This window comes from Camellia sinensis, chromosome 5 (assembly GCF_055761805.1).
Source record: "Camellia sinensis isolate YWXY chromosome 5, ASM5576180v1, whole genome shotgun sequence".
In the NCBI taxonomy this organism is placed as follows: Eukaryota; Viridiplantae; Streptophyta; class Magnoliopsida; order Ericales; family Theaceae; genus Camellia; species Camellia sinensis.
Genome location: NC_138965.1, coordinates 128439051 through 128460808, shown reverse-complemented (window position 1 = coordinate 128460808; position 21758 = coordinate 128439051). Strand labels below are relative to the sequence as shown.

The 21758-nt window shown below is 36.0% G+C and overlaps 1 long non-coding RNA gene across 4 annotated transcripts; it reads right to left on the bottom strand.

Moving 5' to 3' along the window:
* Positions 1 to 6003: 6003 nt before the first annotated feature.
* On the bottom strand, positions 6004 to 20972 carry LOC114319108 (uncharacterized). Of its 4 annotated transcripts, XR_014330127.1 has the most exons (7): positions 20636 to 20960; positions 20344 to 20453; positions 16657 to 16737; positions 16178 to 16452; positions 15878 to 16099; positions 13163 to 13358; positions 6004 to 6219 (listed from the first exon to the last, which is right to left on the bottom strand). It is a non-coding gene; the product is annotated as an uncharacterized LOC114319108 (long non-coding RNA). The 4 variants fall into 4 exon arrangements; XR_014330125.1 differs by having other exon boundaries at positions 15878 to 16452; positions 20636 to 20972; XR_014330126.1 differs by having other exon boundaries at positions 16178 to 16737; positions 20636 to 20928.
* Between the last annotated feature and the right edge of the window lie 786 nt (positions 20973 to 21758).

The following is a 21758-nucleotide window of genomic DNA, read 5'->3' as shown; positions in this document are numbered from 1 at the left end:
CGCCTCAGGCACTTATGCTGTGTTTAGATCTTCAATTTCATGAACAAAAGAACAGGGAAAGAGAATTTGTAAAATACACAACATAAACATTAAAAGAAGTGGCAGACTAAAGTGTGAAAACAAAATCAGTGACTAAGCCAATACATATCCGTCACATTCTTTTTCTTTTTTCTAAAAATTCAGAAAAATTTGCAATCAATGTTTACTTTTTTAAAAACAAAAACAATATACCACACAAGTTTTTGCTTCCAATTTCCACAAAAAATAAAAATAAAAATGAAAACAAAAATGAAAAACAAGAAACAAAAGCATTGTCAAACAACACCTAGCTAAGCTCACACCCTCAAAAACTATTCGAGCTTCGTAGATCTAGTGTTTCACTTACTAATCATATCTTCCATGGTGCTACCCAGTGTACCACCATGTTGCTTGATTATCTTCACTGCATACAGGAGAATATCTTGCTCCGACCAGGAAAGCTCTTCTTCTTTGCTCTGAAATATATAAATGGTTGGCACACAAATATTTTTAAAACTTGGTTTAAAAGCAAGTAAAGAGGGGTGGCCAAGGTGAATGTCATAGGAGGAGCAGGGATGGATTCAGAATTATGACTTTGGGAGGGTCAAAGTACGTTTAACCTCTAACCAACAAAATTTGAAGTTCAATACCAATTTCTACTAATATGAAAAAAAATCAATAATGTTACGATAAAATATTGAACTATATATTCCTTGTCAACATAATTGAGTATCTAAAGATGATCATATAATTGAGAATATTTTTTTTTGCCCATATTCACTTACAAAAAGTAATAACTATTTCTACATGCATTTATTTATTAAAATTAGGCATCTTCAATTGAGCTTGACGCTCTTTCATAATATCAAAAACATGAATGATAGAGTCTACATCAAACTCTCGAGCAATGTCTTTTTCAATGTACGTAATCAAGTAACTAGTCAGAAAATCATCTTCCACCCTATTCCTAAAAGTCATAAAATATATGGCAGCACAAAATAACATTTAGATTTTTATCCAAATTCTTAGAGGAAATCAATAAATCATAACCTAAAAGCCTATTCAATTATCAAGAAATCACACAACACAGTACCTACCAATTACAATAAATCATAGTATTAAAAAAAAAATCACAATATTTAGTTAACAATTGTACCAACAACAATTATCAGATATTCATCGCAACTCCTGACTTCTCCACCCTATGCCAGCCTCTTTACCACAATTTCACCAAAAAAAACAACCAGCTTGCATTGCCCCCACATTGTCATTAAATTATTATTTATTTTTTAAAAAATTCAAAATCAATTGCTAACTCAGATAATGTTAGAGGTGGTGGGTTTTGATGTGTGTGTTGAAAGAGTGTATGTGTATTTATTTTTTCGATTGGCATAGTAAAATAAAAGAGTATTTGAAGAGAGGAGCAAAATCTATTGACAATGGTGGAGTAATTGTGGGTTATGTGACGCAGGAAGTTGGGGATTTGGGTTGTCAAGTTGGGATACCAAAATTGAAACTTGGGTTGAAGATTTCTAGTTGTCTACAGGCTTATGGGCGACCAATAACAACAAATAACAAATTAATGGCAAAATAATCGCATTATTTAGTCTAAAATCACAATCAATCAAAATATTTAGTCTAAAAACAGAATAATCACATTGAAGCTGAAGGGATATCAGATAACTTACCAGTGAGAGTCCACGGTTCCACCGTCCACACCAATCAGCTCTGACGAAGTCTGACAACAAAGCTTCTCCGTTTCTTTCCTCGTCTCTTCGCTCCTCTCCTTTCTTTCGAATCGCAACAAGTCTCTCAGATCAGTTGTTTTCTTTTCTTTTTTTAATCTTAGTGCTTTGTTTGAACAAGCTTCTCCAGCAAGCCTTATAGTTTGTATATTTCTAAAAGTTTCATATTTTACACTTTGACCCATTAAAATTTCTAAAATTTTGTTTTCATCTTGACCTAATTTACAAAATACATGAAATTTAAAATAGATTATTATATATGTTAACTAATTCAAAAAAAAAAAAAATTCAAATAGTTTAAAAAATTGGGGGCTATTCTATATAATTTTGAAATTATCTAAAAAAAATTTGAGAGTGAGAACTCTTATAATTTTAAATTATTTTAAAATTTTTAATATAATATATAATATTTTTCAAATTTTTGGGGGTCCGGCTGCCCCCTCCGCCCCCTCTAGATCCATCCTTGCACAGGAGGAAGTGGCCGAAGATGATTGTTGGTGACTCCCACGCGAGAGAGAATAAATCATAACTTTTGCAGTAAAGATGCATAAAGTCTCATCTATATCACAAAACTAGACTGCTATTTGAATCTTGATGCATAGAGTAACTTTTTATTGATAATAAAATTTCATTAAAGACAGCAGTAAGGGAATACCATCCTATACAAAAAAGAAGCAAAAAAGCAACAAAAAATCTACAGACCTCCATGTGTATAAAAGACTCAAAAAAATCGAAAAATTGATCAGGATAATGGTTAAAAACTCCCAATTTTCAATTATATAAAAATACTTACAAATGTATTTTGGAAGCTTGTACAAACTCACAAAGGAACCTTTATAGCGTCCATTCATTCCACAGTTTACCAAGCCATATTGCTAAAAAATCATATGGCTCCAACCTGTCACATTTATTGCTTTCTATTTAATTCAAAAAACTTTTTGTTATATGAACAAGTGTGTTGTGCATGATATACTGTGTAAATGTGTTTTTATTATATATTTAATTTTTTCTTTATATAACTTTTATAATTTATAGAAAATATGATTATAATGTTTAAAAGTTGTGGCTTTTATATATACATTGAATTAATATTAGTTTTTATTAATTTTGATTGCTTGATAACAAAATATTAATTTTAATTGTTTTTATATAATTTTAGTTAATCTACATAGCAAACACGTAACATATATATATACATATATAAATTACAACGTCCCCCGCCGTGTCCATGTCTCCATTTTTTTAAAATTATCGTGTCCCGTGTCCATGTCCGTATCCGTGCTTCATAGATAGGTGATGTAGCTTTCCTTCAAGCAATCACTACTGTGATCCCAGACACTGAAATTCACAGGAGAGTCGTTGAGTACTGGATAGAAGGAGTGGGTTGGAATTGGACTCTTCTTTCGGGTTGGCTTCCAACCCAACTCCTGGACTTACTAAATGGGGTGGTTATTAGAGCTGAAATTGGGAATGAAGATCAATAAATTTGGGAACACTCACCAAAAGGAAAATTCTCTACCAAGTCAACTTACCAAAAACTTTTGCCAAAATCTGAAGACAATGGGTTGCATAACGGCTGGAAGACCCTTTGGAAATCATGTGGGCCGAATAGATGGAAGCATTTCACTTGGCTTGTTCGCCGTGGCCGTATTCTGACAAATGCTTTGAAGTTTCGCCATGGTATTAGTTCTTGTGCCACTTGCTCTTTATGTGGTATGCATAGTGAGACTACTCTCATGCCATGAGAGATTGCGACTTACCACAGGAAGTATGGCATGCCTTCATCCCTCCCTCTCATTGGCTACTCTTTTTCTCTCTCCCCCTTGAAGCTTAGCTCGATACTAACGTGAACCCCTCCATAGTGTAGCCTGATGGATTGTCAGTGGACTTTGTTGTTTATGGGTGCCTTATCTTTAATTTGGTTTTGGCATAACAAACAAATTCATGATGTTAGTTTTATCCCTCCCTTTCGACCCATTGATAGTATTAAAGTGAGGGTATGTGAAGTCCCCCAAGCTAATGTATTGAGGCAAATTCTAGGATTAGAACCAGCTGGTACTGCTGCTACTCCCTTGTCATCCTCCTCGTTGGGTTAAACTTAACACGGATGGATCAGTTCAAGGCGATGGAAACAGTGCTGCTGCTGGTGGTGTTATTCAGACAGATCTTGGTGAATGGGTCATAGGCTTCCAACATTTCATTGGTAGTGCTAGGGTTGTTGCTGCTGAACTGTAGGCTTGGGTGTGTTTGATTGGGGGGATTAGGAGGGGGGACTATCCACTATTTGGATTGTAATCCAAATAGTGCACCTTATCCGTCGTTTGATTTTTTTTTAGTCCGGCGGACTCCATGTCCGGCCGGACTCCATGTCCCCCATATGGGGGACTATCCTGTCCTGGGGGGGGTGGGACAGAAAGTGGGGGACTAATCACTGTTTGGATTATGTGCGAAAATGACCATTTTGACCCTCTACTATTTAATTATGTATTATATTTAATAAAATTCAATAAAATTTAAATGTCTCAATTTAAAAATAAAATAATTTTATTTAACTTTTTATTAATGTTTTATTTATTTAGTTTTTTAAAATAATTTTTTATAGATATTTTATTGATGTTTTATTTTAAAATTTTGTTTATGTTTTATTTAATTTCATTGTTTAAATTTAATAGATGTTTTAATAGATGTTTTATTTAAACAATTAAATGTTTAATTTCAACAATAAATAATTTCATTTATTTAAATTATGTTTTATTTAAACATTTAAACATTTGTACATCAACATGTTTATTAAATTATTTCAACATCTGTACATCAACATGTATATTTATTTAACATCTATTAAATTATGTTTTAATACGTCAACATTTGATTACATCTACATTTGTTAATTGTTAATTACATCAACATTTGTTAATTGTTTAAACATAATCTATACATCAACATTTATTTAATTGTTAATTGTTAATTGTTTAAACATAATCTGTACATCAAAATAATTTCAATGTTAATTGTTTAAATAAAAATTTAAACATTTAACCATTAGTATGTTTAATTTCAACAATAAATTTTTATTTGTTTAAATAAAAATAATCTATACCAGTCAATTTTTTTTATCAATATTAGTATGTTTAAATATCTTTAAACAAAATTTAACCATTAGTATGTTTAATGCTTAATTGTGTAAATAAACAAATTTTATTGATATTTTATTTATTTATTTATTTAATTTAAAAAAAACGAATTTATTTAATTAAAAATAATTAAAATATTAAAGATATGTTTAATATTGCTATTACTTAGTAAACAATTGAAAAGGGTAAAATAGTCTTTTGTTCATTTATCCTATCCAGTCCGTCTAACCAAACATTGGATTCACTGAAAATAGTCCTATCCAGACATCTAATCCCATGAAAAAACAAACACAGGATACATATTCAATCCGACCAAATAGTCCGGGGGATTCACAGTCCCAGGACTCAAGTCCGATGGATTCTAATCCCTCATTTTCCAGTCCGTCCAATCAAACACACCCTTTGTGGATTGGGCTCCAACTAGCTTGGGATGAAGGTTTTAGAGCTGTTATTGCTGAAAAAGATTCCCTGGAAGACATCAAAGCTATCCGAGAGACGAATAGAGTGGATCCTAATTTCAATATTTGCCAAGGAATCAAGGATATCATATCAAGGGACCGGCAATGCCATCTCCAAGCTATTCGACGCGGAGCTAATGCTTGTGCGGATTCATTTGTCAAGGATGCCAGATGTCGGGCTGCCTCAAAGCTCCTTCTTTGGATGCCCGGAATTTCATCCAACCTTTATTAGCCAAGGATTCACTGAGGATTGGCTCTCCTTCTCTATCTATTTTGTAGTTCTTTCAGGGCTTTGGCCCCCTTTGTAACCAAAAAAAAAAAATGTTGCTCTATGTTAAAAGGGTCAATCTATCTAGAATGGTTGTGTTCAATCAAAACAGGCACTCAAGCAAAGAACTCTCAACTTAGTGACCACTGGCCAAGAAAGACATAATAGAATGCTTTATCCTCTCATTTATCAAAATAGACCCTTCAGTCCTAAACCTTCAGCCAAACTCCAAACAAACCTTAAGTCTCCCTTGGTCACAAATAGCCTAAGATCGAGTTAGATTAAAAAGTGGTAGCCTTGGTTTTATTCTAATAGGTTCTTGTTACCACAAAAATAAATAAATAAACAATTGAGACAATATCATGTTTTCTTACTTCACATACAAAAATCTACTTGAAATTTATTTATTGCAAATTAGAAAAAAATGAAAATGGTAAGAGACAAAATAGAATACATTAAATAATTCTCAATACATTAAAAGACATAGAACAAACTTTTATTGTATCTCCAATTGAAAAAGGGCTGTAAAATCTGCACAGGCCACCCAATAGAAATGTCCCCAAGAACGTCTCTAGCAGCAAAAGCAACAGCCACTCCTGCACAAGACACAAAAGAAAAGTCAAAATTCATAATATAATGCTTACAAAAATTTACTAGTCCAAAAAATGGAAAATTTTATTTAATTCCTTTAGCATAAATACATACTTCCACTTCATTCATACAACTTAACAATATCTTCCAACTATTATATAAATGTTTCTCCCTTGGCTCAAATAGTCTTGATCAATGCCCCCACAAGTTTTAGTGGATAATAGTGTTAGATAACTTGATATACATTATCGGGTCCATTTCTTTCGGAAAAATTGGTGACTTAACATGGATGGTTATAAACCCCGCTATTATAATCAATTGATCATCCTTACCACTATTAATTTCTATATATATAAGTTCTCTTTTCATTCAAGCAATCCTATATGTTTCTTAATTTATTCTGGTTGCATTTCATTTTTTTGGCCAAACAAAAGTCGTTGTAGAAACCTAGAAACACAAGAACAACACATTCTTAATAGAAAATGACAATTTACAATTTTGGAAGGACAAAAAAAGGTAGAAAATGGGGGTAAAATAATAAATCCTCACCTTTTGTTCAAGATAACACATTCATGCACACATAATTAGGAATAAAGGCCACAACCTCTGTTACATGGACTCTTCTTACTGTATGAAGCACCCATGTTGGACACATGAAACTCAGGAATATAGGGGTATAAGATATTTGTCTGACATATGTAGTTAGACATTCTAGCAAGCACATTTATAATTTGAGTATACCATCAAACAATGCATAAAACCGCTCATATTACGCAAGAAATTCTCTATGGCACCTTGTGAATATTTTAACCTAAAAAATAAAAAAAAGTACATTCAGAAATATGAAAATTTTGTTGTGTCCCCGTGTCCTTGTAAATGGGAATTAGAAGAATCACACACTTGGATACATACACATGCAAGACGCCCATACCAAAGTCCATGTAACATAGGCCACAAGTAGTCTTAAGTTGATCTCTTATCCCAACACAAACAAAGAGGCATCCTTAAATTGAAGGGCAAATTACACTTTACGCCCTTCAACTATTACAGTTTTTCACTTTACCCCCTCAAACTAAAAATTGATACATCTTCTAAAAGATTTCAATCTCACCCTTATGTCTCCATTTGTTTTAACAAATGGAAAAGGTGCATCTAATGTACACATGCCATATTTATGACAGATCTTTAAAGGATATTTTCGTCATAAATATAACATGTGCCCATGCGAAACTTGCCCCCAAAACGTGGTCCCGTAAGATGATGTAACCGGGTCTTGCGTTGAACTTTCATGTAATCCCTTTGAATGTATCTCAGTTGTTAGGCAAAACCTACGTTACATGGACTCGGGTGCGAGTATCGGGTGCAGGTGTATATTTAAGGGTCAAACACCTTAAAACTAAAAATGACGGATATGTGGATACGGATCCAAATTTGGATACGGATATGGATACGGGGATACGTCAAATAATTATTTCTTAAATACATATTTTATATAAACATGAGTTTTAATTTTTTATTATTTTATATTTGTATATATATTATATCTTAAAAGTTGACTCAATAATTTTTTTTATATATAATTTATGAACCAAACATATAAATTAGCCACATAACAGCCCATGATATTAAAAGATTTGTTGGCCAAATTTTAGTAGGTTCAAATTTTATTTTTGTTTTATTTATTTGGTTCAGCCCAATTTTTTTAAAAAATATTTTTATAACAGAATAAAATAGAGGGATGGAATATAAAGAATAAAAAGAGAGAGAGAGAGAGAGACAGCTCAAAAGGCAGATTGATGTCGGTGGGATAGGAGAGAGAGAGAGAGAGAGAGACGTGACAGAGAAAGAGTGAGGGGTTTACGATCGTGCTCGTCGAAGACGAAGACAACGTCAAAGTCGAAGGGAGCTAGACGAAGTTGAAGTTGATGGAAGACAAAGTCGAAGGACATAACCAGAGGGATTGAAGTCGGCGACGGAGGGATCGATGTCTTCACCCTTTCGAAGTCGGCGACCAGGTTCTTTCCTGGTTCTTTCCTTGCTCTTTCCTCTTTCGTTTTCTGTCGTATCCATTTGTAAAAAGCCGTATCGCACACCCGTACCCAAGTCGTGTCAACACAGGTACCTCCCACAAAACAAAGAGTCCGTGTAACGTAGGGCAAAGCAATATATGAGCAATCAAAGTAACACTTCCAACATCTTTGGGATAGCGATGGGCAACAATTCCACTTACGTAACTCCCACTAACAGCAGCCTCACCCTCACCTGAGGCAGCTAGAACTTCTAGGTCCCTAGCTTTATCTCCTACATGTTTGCCACCGAAAAACAATGAACACAACCAATAATTCAGCATAGGACCAACTCCAATATGAGAATCTTTATGCCTTAAACTTTGATTCGGCAGAATGGGCGAAAATGCACCAACAAAATTGGTCCTATTATATTGACTACCATCAAGGGATTCCACACGCATCATTCCAAGACTATCCTTCGCATAATTTATTACGCAGTACTCACGGTTAAATGATGGGTCCAACATGAACTTGATTTGTGTACTTCATAATTTTTGGACAACAATCTTGTGTTGGCCGGCACAATTGCATTCTGAAAGAGGGGTTAATAGAACAGAGTGATTTCAAGATTGAAAACCTAATAGCAGCTATAATATTTCACTACCACATTCAGCAGAATGTACAATCTGATTTTCACTAACATGTAAAACAAAATTCACTATAATCGGCAAACAATTATCGGTGGCATTGCCAAGAAACCAAAAAAAATGCATATGAGGCGCTAGCTTCCATAATATTATATAACTAAGCTAAAGAGGCAGTGAAATTCATTTTTTAAGTTTATTTCCTTGCATATTCAGAAATTGGCTTCTTTTGATTTTTCAGAGCAACCAAACAGGAAGAGAAAATAAAAATTTAAACCTAGAACTAGATAGCATATGGTTACTTGGATGCCTCAATTCAATCACTGTAAAACCCAAAATCCAAACAAACAAACCCATCAAACTTCAAAAATAGAGAGAGAGAGAGAGAGAGAGAGAGAGAGAGAGAGAATCCAACATTCTGGAAATAAGCGGATAAATGGTTTATCAAAAGAAGGTAACAGAGACATACCTATACGATTACTTTTTTTTCAGATCAAAGTCCAATTGTAAAACAGTAAAATCAAAATAAAACCCTAATTTTTTTAAAAAACAATAGAGAGTAGTTAACCTAAATCGGGTGTGGGGGATTTCGGAGTTGTTTGGGATGATCTTTGTTTTCGGAATCTTACAATTCACTATTTGATTTGCAATTTTTGCAAAATCAATACGAATCTATGGGTAAATCTATTTTGAAAGTGAGTTTATAGTGAATCGGACGATTCACAATCGATTCACGATTCGATTCATTTTTTACAATTCAAGCAATTCTTGAAAATATCATGTTCGACATATTTTCAATTATTTTTCTCTATCTTTTTAGTGAAAATGACATAATACAACTTCTAGTAACATTTAGTACCAAAATAACTAATTACATATACATGATTTGTTGTTAGTTTAGTAATCATGAAGTTTTTAATAGGATCCAATCTAATTCAGTAAGACCAAACATAATTTTAATCTTTCTTCTCATTTTTGTCCTTTAAAAAACATAAAATATCTTCTTTAAAGTAACTTACGCAATGAATTATCTATTGCTATTTTATTAAATTAAATATAGTTGAATATTATATGGGCGAGGTCAATTATACCTTTTAAAACGTTTTAAGTTTTAAAATAAAAGATCCTCAATAATCATTTTATTTGGCCATTGTTACTTTAAAAAGTATGTATGCTTATTGTCTAAATATCAATATTGTTCAAGTATTGTTACTTTGAAAATTGAGAGTTTGTCTTTATTTACTGTTAAAATTTACCATCACCTACCACACACTTACCATCACCTACCACACACTCACCTACTACACTCACCTACTCCTCACCTGCCACCACCTACTCCACTACACCTACATCTATACTACACTCACCTAACCGGAATTAATGTCGGGACAGTTTACAGAGTCTTGTCGGACCCTTGTAGAAACTAACCGGAATCAATGTCGGGACAGTTTACAGAGTCTTGTCGGACCCTTGAAAAAGCTAACCGGTATCAAATGGCGGGACAGTTTATAGAGTCTTGTCGGACCCTTGGAAAAGTGGCACCCTCAAAAGGTGTGCCCAATTTTGTCAAAAGGCGTGCCATCAAAAGGCGTGCCCAATTCATCAAAAGGTGTGCCGGACATGATGGCGAGGCACGTGGGCGCCTTGGCTTGCGTGCCCGTTTGTCGGCTGGTGGTAAGAGGCGCGCGATGCGCGTGGCTGCCTCGGCTATAAGACAGAGGCTGAGGCTGAGGCTGAGGCAAAAAACCTGCGAGAGATATTCTGAGAGAGATTTCTGAGAGAGATTCTGTAACACTCTGTTTTCTGAGAGAGAATTCTGAGAGAGATACTGTGTAACACTCTGGTGCCTAGAAAATGGCTTCATCGTCTTCCCGCGGGCTGCTCACCCTCTTTCCCGACCTCAACGAGTCAACGAGAGAGAGAACTGGTGCGGTGGCACTGGAAACTCAACCAAGCGCCCCGGAGTTTGCTCCGTTGAACTTTCCGATGCGGTCGGTGGAGCAAAGAATGGCAGTGCAGTCAGATGTGGAGGCCAATCAGTATACTTTGAAGGCATGTGTGGAAAGCATGACGGCGGTCACAAATTTGTCGAACCGGCTGCAGAGTAGGACAAATGAGGTGCAGCATGTAAACGCCCAACTGGCTCTGCTCCAACGCATGTATAAGGATGCGCGAGCAGAGATAAGTGTGCTAAAGGCGGAAAACAAGGAGCTGAAGCGGAAGGCCACCGTGATGTTCCGATTTGGAGGGCCGCCATATGCTGGAGTGGAGGAGCAGGGAGGAGGCAACTTGCTTGGTGGTCTAGGAAGCAACACGGAGGCAGCACCGTCAAGGGCCGCCCAGGACGGAGGCAAGAAGAAGAGACCGGCGGCAGAGTAGAGAAGAAAAATTCCGCCTGTGGATGTGGTGGTTTGTTGTTTTGTTTTGTTTTTTTTTTTTTTTTTTTTTTTTTTTTTTTTGTGTGTGTGTAAAATTGTGAACGGAGTTGATCCCGGAGATGAATAAAATATGGGTGTTGTGCAAATTTATAAATTGGTGTTTTTTTTTTTTTTTTTTTTTTTTTTTTTATGACGAAAAATAAAATAAGATAAAGAAAAGGAAAGGGGGGTGTGGATGAGTGGGGATAAGAGTTGAAAATGATTACAAAAAATAAAATAAAAAAAGAAAAGGAAAGTGGGAATCAAAACGGTGGGCTGGAAAGTGAGAGATATAGTAAAATAAGAGAAAGTGTGGAACAAGAGTAAGGAAAAGAATCGTGGGTCACATGGTGGGAAAAGAATCGTGGGTCACATGGTGTTCTAAGAAGAATAATAAAATGAAGGAGGGTGCCTGGTGCTTATTTATATATATATAATGTTTGTTTTTGCGGGGACCATCATGGACTGTGAATTCATCACCCCAGAAAAGGATATGACTCTCCCTGTTCCAGGATATGACTCTCCCATCAGCGGTGGCAGCGAGCTTCCGAAGATTGAGTTGCCTCACGTGGCGGTGATCGGCAGCCAGAGCAGCGGCAAGTCCAGCATGCTCGAGGCCCTCGGCGGCTGCGACTTCCTTCCCCGTGGTCGCGATATATGCACTCGGAGGCCTCCGACATGACCCCGTTAGAAGCCAGTCCAGTATAGCCGGAATAGACACAGCCTTTCATGGCCGGAGTAGACACGACTTTCACGGGTATACAAAGAACACAACAGCCAGAGACCGCAACCAATGGCCGAAACAAAATGGTGCACTTGAAAAACACCCGAAACCAACAACTTCACTCTGTAAATAATCAACACCAACCGGAAAAGAGGTAGGTAAACAAGATGTCTAGTGTTTGTGTTTATGTTTGGACAGCAGCTGGGGAGGAAGCACATGCAGAGTGATCAAGGTATGTGTAGAGGTCCGGCGGGCGGTCAAGGCGAGACTGCCGCCCGCCGGTGAAGCAGAATGACTAGGTTGTTAACCTTGCTCTGATACCATCTTAAAATAGATGTATAAAAGAAATAGAGAATTGTATTATTGATTAATGTATACTTGTTGTCATGTTGATATTACAAGGCTTCCTATTATATAGGAGAGGATTTGGGAGTAGGTGAGTGTGTGTGGTAGGTGTAGGAAAGTAGGTGAAGTAGGTGAGTGTGTGTGGTAGTGGAGGTGGTAGGTGGAGTGGGTTATGGTAAATTCTAACAAACTCAAAGGAGTTTTGTCAAACGGGTTTGCCAAGAAATAAAACCTAACAGAGTCCAATAACATTTAATAGCATTCCTAAATGACAAAAGTAATGAAACTTCAACATCACTGCAAAAGCTGTTTATGCTATATGTAACATGTGGAAGACAGTCACATGAGATTACATACTAATGTTTATGTTTCTCATATTCAAATTTGAGCTCTAATTTCTTAATTTAACCTCAGCCATTTATAACCAGATATTGGTCAGATCAGAATACACCAATATTAAACCAAAATCAAACTTGTTGACTGGCCAACTATAGAAACTCCGAATTGACATACAAACTAAAATAATCCTTTTACATTTTCCATTCTATTGATTTCTTTTTTCACAAAAATCTTCATTGGAAGTGGCAGATTGAAAAATTCTAGTCAATATGTATTCTCATCTCACAAAAAAATATAGGGAAATATACACAGAAACATATATATATACACATTACAGAAATAATTTAGAGACACTCATCTACAGAAATAAAGCAATTAGGCAACAAGCACATGAGGTTAACACCTGAACCACAAGACCAGTGTTGCATTTTGGCAATAATCAAACACAACAACATGCATATAATACTCACATGTCAGAAGAATTGATGCAGTTGCAAACAACAACAATTTTCCCCAGCCATAACAAGCCTTTACACTGAATCTTTTGCTCCTGGGTAATATCACCAAACACTCGCCACTTCTTCAATCGTATGTCATATAAGAATAACCCACGAAGGCCAGCAACAGCCAAGTACATCACATCCTTGCTAGTTGCCACATACAGAACTGGCCAGTTTTGGGAAATATAAGAAAACCGGTTCAAAGCCATATGTTAGCAACACCCATATTGTACAAGAATAAAAATGAGAATAACCAAGCATAATGATTAAATAATAGACATAACTGGAAGGTTAAGATGCAATATCTTAAGCTCATTGGCATCTTCAGACTGCACTATAAGCAGTCGATCTTTAACACAGATAACTTGACGGATATATGTTGTGCCCAAAACTCCTCTGTTAAGGCAACATTTACCAAAAGAAAATGCAATGATTCTATCTGAAGACCGTTCCTGATCAGGATAAAGCCTATATCCATATTCATCCCAGTGCAAAAATGAGATGCCACCCATTATAGGTTCATACTTGCACTCGTTGTTTGGCTTAACCACGGGAGAAGATACAGAACTAAGAAGCACGGACACTTCTAAGAAGGTAACGTATCCGTGTCGTGTCCGTGTCGGACACCGATACTCTTTGGACACTGCCCCGACACGTATCCGACATTCTACAAAACATGTCCTATTTTTTAAAGATCCAGACACTTTTTGGACACTTGGAGGACACACGTGTGTATCTTTTAAACACACGTGTCTATCGATTAGACACATGTGAAACTAATTATAAGTTTGAACAAAATAACTTAAGATACAATAATAAAACAAAAACCATATAAATTTATAGGGATTAGTGTCATATTGCATTTTTTATCATCTTTGAATGATATATTTATATAAATAACGTATAATAAATATATAAAATTATATATTTCATGCGTATCGTGTCTTGCATTTTTTTAAAATTAGTATGTCGGCATGTCCGTGTCGTGTCACGTGTCTGTGTCCATACTTCTTAGATACAGAACTTAAACCAATTTTACGAATAGTACACATCAAACGACACCCAGAGACAGACCAAACTGTAAGTCCTCTTAACTTCCACACCCAACTGCAAAAGCAGAATTATCAGGTGTCCATGCAACACAACTAACACCACCAGTATCATCCATTGAATATCAGCACAAAAAATGTTAGCAAGACATTTAAGTGATTCATGATAAAATTACCAAAAATCTAAACCCATGACAGTATACAAAACTGACTTCAAGCATGAACTACAAATATGTTATACTTAACAAAAAGTTGGTGAAAATGTCTAATAAAACAGCATACTTCAGTAGAAAAGTAAGCCACATACAATAGAAGCCATTGAGTAACTATTCAACATCAAAATACGGCTCACAAGAGCACAACAATGGTTAAAAACACTCTTCTTTAGTGTAATGACTTTAATGTAAGGAGAAAAAAAGAAATGTATGTAGAGAAGGAGATAGCAATAATAGCAAGGCCCTTGGAAGGAGACACTATGACAGCCTCGAACTACAGAAAGAATTTTGTGTCAAAAGATGGCATGAAAAATGTGCCTCTTAAGCTCCTGATTAATTCAACCACAACAAAAGAAGACGCCAAAGGCCAACAAATCACTGATCAAGATTTCTTGCCCTGTCACCTGAAACCACATCCTTTCTAGTCTTCCCCTCGCCCTTACAAATCCCTTAACCCTAAATATCACTCCTCAATAACACCACATGTAGTCTTTAATTTATCCTGGTCAAACTAGTTTCAACTTCATGGCTCCTTGTCACAATTGATCATGAGTTTGATGACTATTTCCAAACAAATACGTTTGTTTTAAAAATTTGTTCTTTTGTCACTTATCAACCAACCAGTGTACTCTTTTCAACTATATTCATTTTATGAAGAAATTTATCTTTGACCACTTAGAACTTAGTATTCTGGAGGCATGCTATGCCTATGTCTTATCATTTCTCTTCAATTTGCTGTGTACATGTCAACCACTTAACACAACATTCCAAAGATGCTCCTCCCTTCTCATATATAATTTTATGAAACAAAATTCACTTTACTCCCTTGTGATATAAGCCATGTGGACATAAACCCCTAGTCACTTGGAAATAACCACTTGACCCCATGTGGTTTGTAGACTAAACGTACCAATACAGTTTTCTTCCAAATTAACGGAAAGTGCATTACACGTGCCTATATTTTCAAATGGCAGTGGTTACTTTCACTTCCAAGGAGAATTTAGTTCAAAAGACAGGAAGAAGATGAGGGAATTTTGATAAAATTACCAGTGTCGTTAACGGAAGTTAGTGGTGTATTTTAGTCCACAAACCACAGGAGGTTGAGTAGTTATTTCTAAATGACAGTGGGGTTATGTGCACATGGTCTACACCTTAGAGGGAAAAGTGAAATTTCCCTAAATGAGAGTCCAGCATGATAGAGAGCTAATAAGGGTAAATTAATGGAGTGGATGACAGTGACCAATACTCATTGCCTATTCAAAAACCATTGAGGAGGTTAGTGTATTTTCAGAAAGTTGAGGGGCAATATTTGTAATATGTGCTAAGAAGTAAATCCATAATTATGCAGAGATACTTATCGAAAATAAATATTCAAAATTGCAACATATTTATTAGCTTTAATAATGGCTGAAAAGGCTTACCCCCAGTCACGCTGGGATACAGATCAAATAAGTGATGCAGATTCTGCAATATCATACAACTCAACAACACCTCTTCTGGTACCAACAGCAAGGATTTGTTGCTCTGAAGCTACCGAAGCACATGAAGCATCACCAGAACCCAACCTTTTTTCAGTTTTAATAGATTCAGCTTGCTTTTACCCTTTCTTATAGATTGAATTGAACATAATACCAGTTGTCCATCTGAGAATATCACAAACAACAACGTCAGTGGCAGGGAGAACTCTAGCTGAAGCACATGAAGCATCACCAGAACCCAACCTTTTTTCAGTTTTAATAGATTCAGCTTGCTTTTACCCTTTCTTATAGATTGAATTGAACATAATACCAGTTGTCCATCTGAGAATATCACAAACAACAACCTCAGTGGCAGGGAGAACTCTAGCTGGATAACAGCAGACATTTGGGGAAAATAATGACTGCATAAAAGCTGCTTGAACCCCTTCAGAATCAAGACCATTGTCTAGGGAACGTGATGATTTTGTGGCTTCATTCCCATCATGTGGGTGAAAGCGAAGTCCAAAGGCCCCACAGAACTACATTGAACGATAATATAAGCAAATTTCGAAACTATAAGAAAAAGCTGTCCATTTTTTCCTTGTTAAGTATGAAATACGAAGCAAGATCCATCCTAAGAAGCGTTCAACATCTAATCATCTATACTTTATAGCAAATATGCTGCTTTATATGCCATTTAAAAATTTGTTCAAAACTGCTAGTGCCCACCACATTAGAATTACCTCCCCCTTCCAGGAATGTTATACAAAGATCCATCCGATAGTCCAATCAACATGTGTTTGTTGTCACAAACAATATTGCTCCTGGTCATCCCAAAAGAAAAGGAAAAAAAATAGAATTACTGTAAGCTCAAATAAGCTAAACAGCCAAAATTGCCTGACACAAAGTTAATCTTCACGAAACTTGATGCTAAATGCACTAATGCAACATTAGAAGAAAAAGTAGTACAAATAATGTCAGCCATAACTTCAACATGCTTTAGGTATTTCAATTTGTTTCTAAATAAAGCATACATTAAAATTGGAATTTCCGATAGCTGCAACAGTAATGTTCCTATTTTTTTCTCTTTTTAATGAGAAATACAATCTCTGAAGACCATCAAATGAGGGTAAAGCAGATGGGTTATATAAATGATAGAGGCCATAAGAAGCTTAGGAAAAAATTTAAATAAGTGACGAGCTGGAAGTTGGTAGATCTTAGGGCAGAGCCCACTGAGATGTGTTGTCACATTTTATATCCAGCTTGGTTATATTTTATGGTTTCTATAAGTTTAAATGATGTTGGTCCAATTTTATACATGTTCTTATGATTCAATAGTTTTCTAGATTTTCAAGACATGGGCAGCCCATGGGTCTTACCGTGGGTCAACCTATGCTTTGAATTGAAAGCAATATAGTGCTTTCAATTCAATGAAGCAAAATATTTTTTTCAAAGCTTCTGAAGCCTTTGTGGATTGTTCAATGCAATTGTAACCCAATGTGTGATGCCTAAACAGATTCTAAGAGTGAATCTACTTGTCTTTCTTGCTTTCCTTCTCGCTGCAAGCGAAATTTTCTGACTGGAATCACTGTTAGCCGATAGCCACTAGTTTCATCAACTTCAACCTGAAATTCTTCTTTCATAATCCTAACCTTTCCCTGCACTATGAACCTCCCTAACAACTATAACTTTAACGAAGGCATTGTTCAAAAGTCCAAGCACTATTTTCCTAAATTCGCAAGCATCAAATGCCTCCAAAGACAAGCCGGATCCTTCCCTTCAAACCACTCAATTTTAGCTCCAGAAATACACAAAGCAGCCTTACATACAGTTAATGGTTACTATTCACAACTCAAAACGGACTCTTTTTTGCATGATTACACTTAAATTGAGTGAATTGTACGATTCATATGCAATTCATTATGAGTCATTGTGATTCATTCACTACAATTCATTACTAGTCATTGCGACTTAGTTTTGTCGGCATAATGCATAAAATGCGATCATTTTTGCAAAATTAAAACATAAAAATAAAAACAAAACAAGATCAATTAATTATATTGATATACATAATTTTATGTGTATATACATATATATAATTTAGCTATATTGATATTTACTTCATTTTAAATACTATATGTATACTTTTATATGTATATACATATATAAAATTATCTAGCATGCTAAATAAACTGAATAATATGATTCACGATTCAATACAATTCATGTTTCATTATTTTAGCAAAATGATTCATGATTTGATTCACAATTGAAAACAATGGTTTAAATCCTTAAACTATGTTAGTTTATTGGGCAAGGAAGCACTAGAACATGTTTCAGAAATCACAAAAAGCTCTCTAAACATAAGATAGTGCCTTGCCACCCAATTGCAACCCCCCAGGCAAACAACCCCTGATTAGAAGCAGAGCTTACAACTCTACCCCTCGTCTTAGTAGTGATGATTAGTTGTGCTCCAAAAAACAGTTATTAGTAGCATAGAGTTTGACTCTGTAAGAGGGATTAAATTGAGCCCACTAATTAATTGGGCCCAATCAAAGCCTAATCGGAAAGCCCAAAAATTGGTGAGCTTGGAGAAATTATTGCCAAATAGGCCAAGTGAATTCTATGGAACGGGGCCACAAGAAAGCCAACAACTTGGACCGAGAAAGACCCATCAAGCATATATCTCAAAAGAGAGTCCAACAAGCCCGTCCGAGGAGGCTCAGATTATACAGGTGTCCGAGGAGGTTAACTGTTACTTTCAGAAGAGATGAAACCCTCGGAGGAGATCCATTCTCCGAGGTATTTGCTTAGTCTTGAAAGGGTTCGGAACCACGAACCTAGAGACCTATTTGAGCTTGGACTCGAAAGGGTTCGGATCCACGAACCTAGAAATCCAAAGCGCTTGGCTTCGAACGGATTTAGATGCAATCTAGAAGCCGCTCCATTAATGAGTTCCAAAACACTTGCGGACTCGGAGCTTTCCGAGATCTACGCACCAGAACCATGGGCGTAATAGAGTCCGAATAAAGGACCCGATCCCGAGGACAATGAGGGGAGATAAATTCCCTCTTCAGTTAAACTAGCCTATACCCGAGTCGAGGTGGCATGATCTAGGGGGTCCCTGAGACTCGGTAATGTTTGCGGCAGGACGTTCTCTTGAGCTACTCCTGACCCTTCTGCGGCAGGGCGTCCTCTGGACTACCCCTGACCCTTTAGGATAATTGGGGATCATTGGTTAGTTGTAACTAAGAAGAAAGGTTTCGCCGAGAGATTGATCTCCTCTTTGGGATTTTCCTCATCGTCGGAGAGGTCACCTCCTCGTACAAGGTGGTTAGAGAGAATATTCTCCATATGCCTTGCACATGAGCTCTATCTTACATCATAAGGAGCCTATAAATAGCACCCACCCATAGCTTTATAAGGGATGGATATTGGAGAGACAACTCTTAGGAAAGAACTAATCTCCCTTCTCCATTATCTACCGTGAAAGTGAAAGTAGCAGATCCATGAGAGAACCTTGCCATTATTCTCTCTCTAATTACTTTGCCTTCTTCTTCACACAATCTCTTATCTCCATCATCTCTTTGCTATTGTGTTCCTAGTTGTGACTGTTAAAGAATCTAAACCTCTCATCATTTCTAAAGATCTTCGAATTTTCCAACAACATTCTTGAACCCTCTCATACAGACTCATCACAAAAAAATGAATAACATACACAACAATCAGCAATTAAAACAATATGTGGATTTACTTATGTTGCTAATACATTTTTTTAAAAAGGCACCTGCCCATTGAGGAGTAGAGAAATGGTCACAAGAAACAAACCAGATGGTTGCATCCCTCCAATTTGTATTCTTTTCTCTGTGAACTGGACCTTAAATATGTGAAGATAGAAACTAGTGGTCTGAAAAGGAAGGCAAGCAATGCAAGACAAGACAAGATTACATGCTTTAAAGAAAAATATCACAGAAAGTTGATTTAAAAATGCAAACAATTTCAACAATCACAACACAAGCATTATGACAAACACTGTTCGCACCGTTTGTCAATACAACTGTCATTTGGGTCAACATGGAACATTTATGAAATAGTCACCTAAAGAAAGGTCAAAACTAAGTGTATTGACCAGATAAAAAAATTTACTTTGCTATTCAATTTAGGATGCAAAACTGGGCATAAATTTCAACCCATCTTCCAAAAAAAAAATTCAAAAGCACAGAGCGGCAAGATAATCTTTACACTAACAACAGTGATCAATTAAGCAAAATTCTGATCCAATTTGACATTACTGCAACATATCAAGCTACTAGTGCACGTCACATTCTAATTTTTCAACATGTATCTAACCACCACTACAGTAATGATCACAATTCACAAGAAAATAACACATATGAATACAATGTGCGGAGCATCGATTCCACACTTACAAGAACGGCGATCAACTTGGCATCCAGGCTCCAGACAGCCTGCAAATTCTCTCCTTCTCTTTGAATCGAATCCGAATATCTCTCATATACTTCCCCAGTCTCACCTTGTGCTGAAGCCAAATCAAAAAAAAAAAAAAATGTATAAAATTCACAAATCACTCTCCAAAGAACATCAAATTCAGATTCACTGCAATGCCCCAACACTAATCAAAAACTAAACTTCAATATATATACATATATATATATATATAAAGAGAGAGAGAGAGAGAGAGAGAGAGAGAGAGAGAGAGACCTGGGAAGAGCTCCATAAATGAGAAGGAGCGACGAGGAGCAATAAGCCATTGGTGAGTTTGAGGAATATGATCTGCTCGGAAGGACATAAACCAGGTTCGAGAGGGATGATCTGAGGCCGTCCATATGCCATGTACATCTTCCATTATCTATATGAGTGTATATATAGAGAGAGAGAATCAGAGCAGAGAGAGAAATTTAGGGCTTTTGGAAGAGATCCAGAGCATTTCTTGCACGGAGAAAGAGTGAGATACAACCATTACAGGTAGAGTGGATCTGAGATTTTCTAAGAAGGAATGTTTGTTTGTATGGTCTTTGTGTTTATTACTCACACAACTTGCGCACCATTACGATAGAAAAAACTTGAAGATTTTTTTGTTACAATTTTATGCATCCGTCACTAAAACTCGATAAGGACAATTTTCTAATCTTGTTGCTAAAAAAATGACAAGTAGCTTTTTTATGACGGATGTTAAAAACTGTCGGAAAAAGTAATAGTTAGTGACACTTCATATAAAAACGTCGCTAAAAAAATAACAATGCTATTTGCACTCACAAATGCATCACAATGATGTGGCAAGGGTGGTGGTCCCCTATCATTGAATGCTTAACCAATTAAAAACTGACCCTTGTTAAATTATATCTGTTATGAAAATAGAGAAAGAAGAGAAAAGAGAAACTCTATATTGAATTGAATGAATAATACAAGAGGAGAAACCTGTATAAATAGGCAGAAAGGAAACCTAGATACGCACAGAAAAGGAAACCTAGATAAGCATAGAAGGAGATAGAGATAAGATATACAGCTATAATAATATACATCTATAATAATATATAGCTAACACCCCCTCCTCAAGCTCAAGGTGGTAAGTCAGATATCAATTTGAGCTTGGAAAGGAGATTAGAAAAGCGGCCTGTAAGATGAGCTTTGGTGAAGAGGTCGGCGGTCTGATCAGCAGAGGTAACAAAGAGAAGACGAACATGGCCACTAGTAACATGTTGTCATATGAAGTGGCAATCGATCTCAATATGCTTGGTGCGATCATGGAATACATCGTTATGGGCAATCTGAATAGCACTTTGATTGTCACAATAAAGATTAGTGGCAGCTGAATGAGAAAAAC